General features: G+C 37.5%; 1 protein-coding gene and 1 pseudogene across 9 annotated transcripts in view; both read right to left on the bottom strand.

Annotated features, from left to right (window-relative positions):
- Positions 1-10,472, bottom strand: part of Garem1 (GRB2 associated regulator of MAPK1 subtype 1) — a 227,351-nt gene that overhangs the window by 32,014 nt on the left and 184,865 nt on the right. The gene's annotated exons all lie outside the window — the stretch shown is intronic.
- LOC147830130 (U2 spliceosomal RNA) lies at positions 5,473-5,623 on the bottom strand (annotated as a pseudogene).

The raw sequence follows: 10,472 nt of genomic DNA, 5'->3' as shown, positions 1-10,472 counted from the left end.
TAACTTTAGAATAATTTTTGTCTGTGGTTTGTGTTGAAAAACTCTTTGAAGTGAATTAAATGTATGTGATGTTTTGGCAGGAAGTGACATCATTATAATAGTACCTTCACATAGCCACAAGACAACTCTCATCATTTACTCATTTTTATTTCCTCTATTAGTATACACCAACAATCCGTCAATATTACTATTCGTTCATAATTACTGAATTATGCTTTGTTGTTATTTTATATGTCCAGTACCTTACTCTAATAGGTTTTCCCAAGTACATTCTTTTAGGTTTTTTTTTTTTTGGTACTGGGGATTGAACTCAGGACCTTGCGCTTGCGAGGCAGGCGGCGGAACCACTGAGCTAAATCCCCAGCCCCCATTCTTTTGGTATTCCTAGGAGATTATATCTTACACGAATGATAAACAATTTTTCTTCAGCTTTTCAATTTTCATCCCTTTTCTACCACAACAGAATGATGGTGGTGGTGGTCAAAGTATTTTTATATTTCAAAATTTAAGATGAATATCATCAGTATTTTAATACAAAACTGTGAGAAATATGTTGGTTTGAGAGATTCTTTATCATTATCAGTAATGTGTTTTCCAATTCTAGCTTTCTAAAAATTTTTAAGTAGAAAAAGAAGTATTAAAATATTTAATCAAATGTTTCAGTATTTTAAATTTTGATGTAGTTTTTATTTTATAATAGCAGATTCCCATATATTGGTCTACAGTTTTATTGTGCTATCTTTCTTTTTTTTTTGTTTTTTTTTGGTACCGGGGATCGAACTCGGGACCTTGCACTTGCGGAGGCAGATGCCGGAACCACTGAGCTAAATCCCTGGCCCTATTGTGCTATCTTTAGCAGGTGTGGGTATCAGGTTTTTGTTGAACATGAGACAGAACTTTTTATTTTATGTTAATAAAAAGTGTCTGGGTAAAGTAACTGATGATATTCATACCAGTTATGTGTTTAAAAAACTAGAATAATCTTTGTAAATAATTTCTTATCCACTATTCTAGGTCATTTGTGTATAACCTTAACCTCTGGAACAAGCAATCTGTCAATCAACATTAGCACTATAAAAAACAAACAGGTCTGTTGTTGGCATGGTGAAGTGAGTGTCTCTGTAGAAGTTACTTTACAGAAATGGTGGCACAATATTGTTTTAATGGCAATTCGCATCTGCTAAGGTTTAAAGTCCATTTTAGGTGACTCAGAAAAGCATTACTATGTTTTAGTAAGACCTCCACTTAATTGCTTACTGTCAGACTCAGGATTCACCTGGTCCTAACATGGATGCTATGTGCTACATTGAAGTCTAGGTACATAAATAAGTATAGGAACAAATTTCAACTTTTTATTTCCAAAGATTTCAGATTGTTCAAAAAAGCTGCGAAGAGAATTCCTGTGTTCCCTTCACCTAGCTTCACCCCCTCACATGACCATGGCACATCTGTCACATGGGTACAGTACATTAAGTAGCACAGGTTTTCTTTGAATTTCATCAGTTCTGCCCCACTAATGTCCAACTTGTCTTCTGACCTTCGAGCTTTCTGGTTTTGTTTTTCATGACTGTGCCACTTCTGAAGAATGCAGCTTAGGGCTTTTTAAAAACCAGTAGTGAATAGTTTTTAAAAACAGCACTTGGCTCAGGTGAGGGCTGTCTTTCTTACAGGCTCTGTAGCTTCAAAGCTTTAGAGCTTTGGTCCCCAGGAACCAACTGCTATTCAATTTAATTTTTTTTTTCTTTTTGGTACCGGGGATCGAACTTGGGACCTTGAGCTTGTGAGGCAAGCAGTAGCACCACTGAGCTAAATCCCCGGACCCTCAATTTAACTTTCAGTGTTTCCTTAAGGCTTTTACTTTCAGCTAGCAACTAGGTAAACTTAACAGTAATATATGTAGATCAGAGGGCATCGGATTACGGCCCACAACTCAAATCCAGTCCAACACCTGATTTTATAAATAAGGTTCTATCAGGGCACAGCCACACCTGCACATTTGTGAACAGTGTGTGGCTGTTTTCTCCTGACAAGGGCAGTGCTGAGGAGTTAGTTGCAACAGTGACTGTTTTGCAGCACTCTAAAATATTTATTTTCTTTACTTTTTCAGAGAACATTTGTCAATCTTATGTATACAAGGGGTGACTGAAGACCAATTAAAAAAAAACCTATAATAAAAGACACACAGCCAAGAATGACGGGATATGTGTGTTCAGAGTGAGGGACAGTATTTTGGTGGGGACTAATGACAATATGTCTTTTACTGTAATACAATTTAAAATTTATTATTTTTTGTTTGTTTTGAGACAGGGTCTCGCTATGTAGCTCAGGCTAGCCTTGAACTCACTATGTAGCCCACGCTGGCCTCGAACTCATGGCAATCCTCCTGCCTCAGCCTCCTGACTGCTGGAATTATAGGCCACCACGCTTGATTCCAATTTTAAAATTTAAACATTCACCGAATCTCTTGATCACCTCTCACTAATCCAATGTTTACGGCTATTTTTGTCAAATAAAAACACTGCAGTGTGTCCTTAGCCACATTGTTCACCAGATCTGGCACCATGCAACTTTTGATTCTTCCCCAAAGTCAAAATGACCATGAAAGCAAAATGCTTTGAACTGATTCAGGACACAGAGGCAGCCACAACAAAGACAACTAAAACATTCTGGAAAGGGCCAGGGATTTAGCTCAGTGGTTTCATCACCTGCTGTGCAAGTGCAAGGACCTGAGTTCAATCCCCGGTACCAGAAAAAAAAAAAAAATTCTGGAAAGAAAACTTCCAGAACTTCTGCAGATAGTGGCAAGAATGATGGGATAAGTGTGTTTAAAGTGAGGGGGAGTATTCTGAAGAGGATTAATGGCACTGTGTCTTTTACTGTAATAAGTGCTTTTTAAAATTTAAACATTCACTGTATTTTTTTTATCACACCTTATAGTTGCATGAAAAGAATCATGGCCCATGGAATTTGTTTGGGGAAATACTTGTAATTAATATCATGAATTAAACTACAAGCTTGGTCTGAATCCGGCCTTTATCATTAAGTGATCTCAGAACAAAGTGGTTTGCTTTTTGAGCCTCAGTTTCCTCACTTGCAAAATACCACCAGGTATTCTGTAGGCTGGGTGGATGTATGCTAGCAACTGCCCATATAGCACATGACATAAGATAGATGCTCAATAAATGGAAGTCATGAATGCTGGTTTTGTTAACTATAAAAATTTTACTTCTTATATTTGTTTCACATTGCCTTTCATCTCTCTGTATTTTCATGTTGCTAAATTTTTGTCCACTACTGTTTTCAAGTCCATATTACTATTTCTAAGCATCATCCTCTCTCTGTACTAAAGACTAGCTCAAGTTTTTACTGAATATGTTATCCCAGAATAAAAGTTAATCTCTGAATAGAGCCTGAAATATCATTACAGATATATTCTAGAGGAAATGAGCATATGGAAATGATTCAAAATATACTAGTATAGAATAGACTATTCTGCAAAACTCTCAGCTGTATTGCTGTTTCCTCTTTATCAGAACTTTGTGAAAACCTTGGCAGTTCACCCATTTGGATATGGATGGAGACAGGGATGTTGAGAGAAGCGATGCTCAAGAGATTTGACAAACACACACATACACACACACACACACACACTCACACACAGCACACTATTTCCAGTCAGGATACAGGGAGCCAACTGTGCTTCCTAAACATGAAGGACTAACATCGCATCTCTATCTCATAATTAAGACTGCATTTTTTACTAATTTACCTTTAAGAATATACATTATGCAGAATGAAGAAATAACAGGTCTGGCAATGTACTGCACATCAAATGAACTGAAAGAGAATGTCAGCCAGCTTTTGAGACATGAAGCAGACAGTACGTGCACAGATTAAACAGATCAAAGTTTTCCTTCCTAAATGTCAGTATCTGGGCACATCCAACAGTTCTGCCTGCATTTTTGAGTCTGTGTGTACTTAGTAATTTACTCCTACTCCCATATATAAAAATGCATAACATATGTGAGTACAATCTGTAATTCTATGCTTTCAACTCTGATGTCATCATTAATGCTAGCAATTAGCCTTGCATCAATGATAAGACTAACATACAGAATAACTTTGTGGTTCCTGTCAGCGACAGATGAAGAATCTCATATATAAACGCTCTTCCTTTGGCATTTGAGCCAGTCTCCTTAGGTTTCTACAGATGTGATTTATTTGCATAATTTCTTTCCTTTTTTTTTTTTAATAGCAAAAGAAACAATGTGTTCTGTCTAAGTGCTTTGGTATGTGTGCCTGGTTAACATTTCCAGTTTCAATGTTTCCTGAGAGGAAGTAATTGAAAGTGTGTTATCTAAACAACTCTAATAGGTCTAATCCAGGAAATGATCACGGTTTTACTGTTCATAATTCCCCTCAGAATTACTACCCATGTTTAAAAATATTTTAAAATACTGAAGTAAAATTTTCTACGCATACACATGCACACATGCATGCACAAACACATGTACACACTGATGGTGTTGGCAATAGGCAATCTGTTCTCTATTGACCAAATAGTGCAACAGAGATTAAATTCCAACTGTTAAGTAACAGTCAGAATTGATCTGCTTGATACATAGATTAAATAGACAATATTTGATTAATATTATAGCATGTCCTGCTAAATTCAATTTTTATGACTCTTCCCCTTGGGAAAATGGCAGAAAATAAAGTACTATAAGAGTTAAATGTCAAGGCGGGGGGAAACGTTAGTTTATAATAAGAAACAGGGCAAGGGTGACAAACACAGTGGCAGTGATTTAATTTGTGATGGTACAGCAGACAGTTGGCAACTTGTAGTTTTTTTTTTGGTAGCGAGGATCAAACTTGGGACCTTGCGCTTGCGAGGTAGGTGGTGGAACCACTGAGCTAAATCCCTGGCCCTCAACTGGTAGTTTTTCAGAGGAGGTGTCACAGCCTAGTTGACAAAAAAAGAACAGAGCTGTCTTCAAACACTAAAATAATTAACCACACAATTTATCCAATTTATCATCCTGAATGAATCTTGAAAATAAATGACATCTGATTCATCCAAGGAAAACATGCAACTTAAAAAGTGAAAAATAAAAATCGACTATATCTCAAATTCATTTAATCTTCATCTTGACAATTTCTTTGTAGATGTGAGAAAAACTCAGGTTGCAATGTTATCTGTAATGTCCGACTTCTGCGGAACACAGCCAAGAACAAGGCAGTGAACTAAAAGGGCCCTGAGCGCCCACAAGGAAGGGAAGCTGCTGATGGAAGGCTGAGTGGTCCTTAATTTGGCATACTTGCTCCTGAGCAAAACTTATCAAATGTGACTGCCAGAAGTAGAAACTAAGACTAGGAAGAGGGACTGATAAGGTAGGTATTCTAGCAGACACAAGAAGCAACAAAGAACAACAAAAATTTAAATGAGACCATAAAATACCAAATTATCAGGGGATAGGGTCTCTCCATACACAGGCAAAAGTCATATATATTGTAAGAAGTGCAGAAAACTTTAACCAATTATAGAACAGGAGATAAAAGTAAGTTTAAATTTTGTTCAAGACTCTCTTTACACTTGATCTTAGCCAAAAGGCTGAGAAGTGATCAAGACTCTCTTTAAATGGCAGAAAAGAACAATGTATAACAGGAAACTAAAAGGTAAATTATAGTTATTTTGGAAAGAATTTTGTTAAAATTCACAGTCATCTTAAAAGCTGCCTGCCTAGAATTACTCGTACTCCAAGGGTTGTAAAGAAAATTGTGGAGCAAATCATTCCTTGTCTGTTTTGAAAAGTCACAGGATAAGTTGTTTCCATGACATTATAAACTTAAAACACAAAGAGGAGACTTTTTTTCTGAATTACCAAGTCTGAAGCTAGGAGTGGTATTTTTAGGTAGAAATGGTGGCTATGACTAAATTATGTTCTGAAAACAAAACAAAAAATACAACAAAAAATCCTTAAAAATATGGTTTCAGTACTACTATTTCATATTAATTTACAGGACAACCACAGGATGAAATATATGCAGAACAGTGTCTACTAATAAGCTATTTTTTACATTTTAAAAGCAAACATGACCAGAAAGATGGCAGGGCATAATTACAAAAGTAGAATCACAAGCAGCCCCAGACCTCTCTGTTACTGTATTTTCAAGGTTCTGACTATAGTTCTGTTAAAATGAATAAAGAAAGCAACATGACATATGTTTAATTTAACTATTTTATCTATGGAAATAAGATACAGTGTAACTGATTGGAAGAGGGAAAGGTCTTTATTTCCTTAGCACTTTTTCAGACTTTAAAAAGGGTAACTATTATGTTAAGATAAAAGCCACAGATGGCCTCAAATCTACCACTTGTGAAAAAACTGGCTGATTTTCAGTAACTTGGAACCCTTGGAGGAAATTCAAAGTTCAGTATCAAGTTGTGCTAATCAAATTAAACTTTAGGACTTTCTTATTTATTTTGTTTTTCATCTTAGCCCCTTCAGTATATCTGTAACACAGCTTCAAGCAATAACTCTAGTCTAACTTCTGTATTAGTACTGGCTACTACGTACTTTAAAAATCCTGGGTTAATACCTTACAGTGATAATTTTGAAGGAGTTCATTTTGACCAATGATACCTAAGTAGAATCTACACTGATGTTGATAGAAAACATCAAGGTAACTTGTAGGATAATTTTTAAACTCCTGACATCATACTCTCCTATCATAAAATATAACAAGCTGCATGGATAACATTCACAAAAGCTACCAAATCCTTTGTGTCAGACTATATAGGGATATAACAGACTGAAGGATTTTGGCTATGTATTGTACAATGTGCAGTAATTATTGAATATGTTCATTTGGATTTTAAAAAAAGAAAATGAATTTAGTGCGCAAGCTATACTGTCAGTATGAAAGTATACTCTGATCATAATCTTGAGTTTTATACCACCTCCATAAATAGAAGGCAACAACCCAGAGAGATGACAGGATTGAAGTAGGAGACCTGGCTTGCACGCAGCTATGTGAGAACAGTGAAGTTGGCTCACTTACCAGTTTCTTAGTTTTCATTTGTTAAAAGGAATAGGACTACATGATGTCTAAAGGCCTTTACAGATCTAAAACTTGATGATTAAAAACTCAAAGTGTGTAAACTTCCTAGTCCTGTTGAATTATTTGTAGTATTTTAATCATTTTATCCTTGGTCACATTTCTCAGTGTAGAAAAGCTATCACTGAATCTTATGTTTTGTTTTTTTTCTATTAAAAAAAGCTACTCTGGTAAATATACACAATGGAATACTACTTCACTTTAAAAAAAAAACCCTTAAAATATCACTTGTGACAGTATGGCTAAAACTGGAAGACGCTATGCTAAGTGAACTAGGCTCAGAAAGACAAATACTGCATGCTCTCACTTACAGGTGGAAGATGAAAAAGAGAACACATAGATGCAGAGAACAAAATGGGTGGTTGGCAGAGAAAGTGGCATTGGGGAGGACTGGGGGAGATGTTGGTTAGAGGGTACAATGCCTCAGTTAGGAGGAACCAATAAGTATTTGAGATGGTAGATATGTTAATTAGCTTGATTCAATCATGCTAACCTTATACACATGTATCACAGCACCACTTTATACTCCACAAATATACACAATTATACAAAAAAGGGCACCCCAGAAGTCTTCCTCTCCACACCACAGCAGCTCTGTTGCTAGGTAATGACACTCCTGCCTAACAGGTGCCAGGGGCAGTAATGAGGAGCTGATGCATAGATGTCGGGGCTGTCAGCATAGCTCCTGCCTAGATCCCATAGCATGCAAATGGTTCTGCAGAGGCCAGGATGGGAGTCTCCTCCACATCTGACTGAGACCTCACATCCCTGAGGGGGTCACTTTCTGTGGTCGAGACAGTGCAAACCTGTTATCTTACCTCTGGGGAAACCTGTGCTGGAACAGCTCAAAGTGTGGGCCTAAAATAGCAGCATTATAGAGTCCACATTAGGGTATCTGTGCTCCCTCAGACTGGAGGGCTGTAATCTTAACGTAGAGGCTTTGAGGCTACAGCAGTGAAGATGGGGTGCTGTGGACCTAATGCCAAGTCAAAGCTGCCCTTTCTTTTCCCTTTCTCTACCACTTTTGTAGTAAGGATGAACTGACATTAAAACATAATTGGCTAGTTATTATTCCGATAGCAGAAAATGTATGTGTGGTAAAATTTCTCATTGTTGGGCTGAGCTTGAAAGGCTTGAGACATTTAAAATAATTCACTAGCTGCTAGTATAACATCTCCAAAAAGCATATGAAGTGAAGGGATATTTTGAAACAACAATTAAAAGCAGCTTCTATGTAATGAGTTCTTAATATTAATATATTGGGTGTAAAGTATTAAAGGGTAAGTGAAATAATCTGTGGTAAGAATTTTTCAAAATTGTAGAACATTTTAGTATGATTTTATGTTCTGAATCAAGTACTGGCAAACTTTTTTTACAAGAACATACAGTAATAATTTTAGGCTTTGTGGGCCCATATGGTGTCTGCTACAACTCAGTTATTCTGTTGGTGTGAAAGCAGCCACAGACAATATATAAACAAATGGATGTGGCTGTGGTCCAAAACAACTTCATTTACAAAAAAGTGGCCAGTCCACAGTCTCCAATTTCCACACTAAATTCTTGGAAAGGACTTCAGTACATTACTTCACTTAATTCTCCCAGCAAATCTAAGACTCCATGGGCTCAAATGTCATGTGACTTGTCCATTGTCACAGCTGAGGACTGAGCCAATACACAATCCGATTGGTCCTTGGATCTTGTCTAAAGAAGGATCCATATCCTGAAATGGTAGGTGTGGCTGTCTTCTTATTAAAAGGCAGGGGAATAAGCCTCCACTTGGGATGGTCAACTCGGAAATAGGACATCTTCTGACTCTGACCATGAACATGAGACTAGAGATGGTTGATGAAAAAAGTAAGAGATAAGAGAGAAAATGCCCACTGCAGTTAAAATAAATATGCAAGAAAGCAAACAAACAAAAACAAAATTCTTGCCATGGAAACCAAAACTAGATGACAAAGGAAAAAAGGGTGAGGGAGACAGAGGCAGGTGACTGCTACTCTAAAAACATGGGATCCTTCAGCTTTGCAGAGACTGGAGGAAATGCACAGGAATGATTTTCAAGAGATTACCTGCCCATATACCCTTCATTTTCTTGGCCATCTTACCTCCCATTTGCAATTCCTGTTTGAGGCTATGCATCTTGTATTCCCACCTCCTCACTGAATGAGGATTCTATGGCTCAGCACTATCTGTCACTATAGAGCACACTTCATTAACACCTTGGCTGATCTGGGTTACAGACCCCAGGAGAACCTCAAATCTGGTTAACCCAAGCTCTGTCTCCACTGTGACCAGCACCCAGGCAGCCACAGATGGCTGGAAGAAACACAAGGTGGTGTTGAAAAATCTTGCTTGAATTCTATTCTGACAGAACTCTAGGTTGACCATACTACTGCACTGCCTTTGTTAATTTAATTTTTAGGTTTTTGAGCTCAATTATTTCCTTCCTGTCATGGCTACCAGTGGCCTCCATTTTGCTAAATGTAATGAGAGTGCCAGCTGAATCCTCATTTTATCAATTTTTAAGTAGCATTTGACACAGTTGCTTACTCCTCCTTGAAAATTGGCTTCTGGGACACCACATACTCTTGGCTGCCCTACTTCGCTGTGGCCTCTATCTCCTTTTCTAGACCCTTAAGTTTTGGGATATTCCAGGGTTCAGTTCTCCTCTCTCTTTATCTGTTTATGTCAAGGTTCTTCAACCTTGGCACTACTGACATTTTGGGGTGGGCAATTCTTTGTTGTGAGGGCCTTTTCTGTGTACTATGGAAAGCTTAGGAGCATCCCTAGTCTCCAGATGCCAGGAACATCCTCCACCCCACAGTCACGACAATCAAAACTGTGACAGAGACTGAATGCAGTCGCGAGACTTACAAAACTGCCCTTGGCTGACTTTGGTTGGACCCATGGCTCTACATGTCTTCCCCAAGGTGTGAGCTCCAGATGTACGCATCAAGCCCAGACCTTTCTCCATGTAGCAGACCTGTACATTCAGCAATTGTGATATCTCTACTTTGAGGTGGCATTAACACTTGTTCATTTACTTACTGTCTGCCTCCCTACTAGTCTGTAGTTTGCATGCAGGTAGGGATCTGCTATTCACTGTGTACTCCCAGGGCCTAGAACAGTGCTGGGCAGAGAGCAGAAGCTCAAAATATACAGTCTCATTAAGGAATTAGACACTGAATGCATGTGAACTCATACTACATGGTTAATCAGGATGGGGCAATCAGGCAAATGATTTTAAATGTATCAAGGCATCTTTAAAATATGAATTTTCTATGTTTTAAAATATTTATATTTTTCTATATTTAAAAATTTATATTTAAAAATAAATGTGTAAAGAACAG

Source organism: Heterocephalus glaber, unplaced genomic scaffold, assembly GCF_053883595.1.
Source record: "Heterocephalus glaber isolate CG9 unplaced genomic scaffold, H.glaber_assembly_v1.0 deba00000331, whole genome shotgun sequence".
NCBI lineage: Eukaryota > Metazoa > Chordata > Mammalia > Rodentia > Bathyergidae > Heterocephalus > Heterocephalus glaber.
This window is presented reverse-complemented; position numbering and strand designations above follow the sequence as displayed.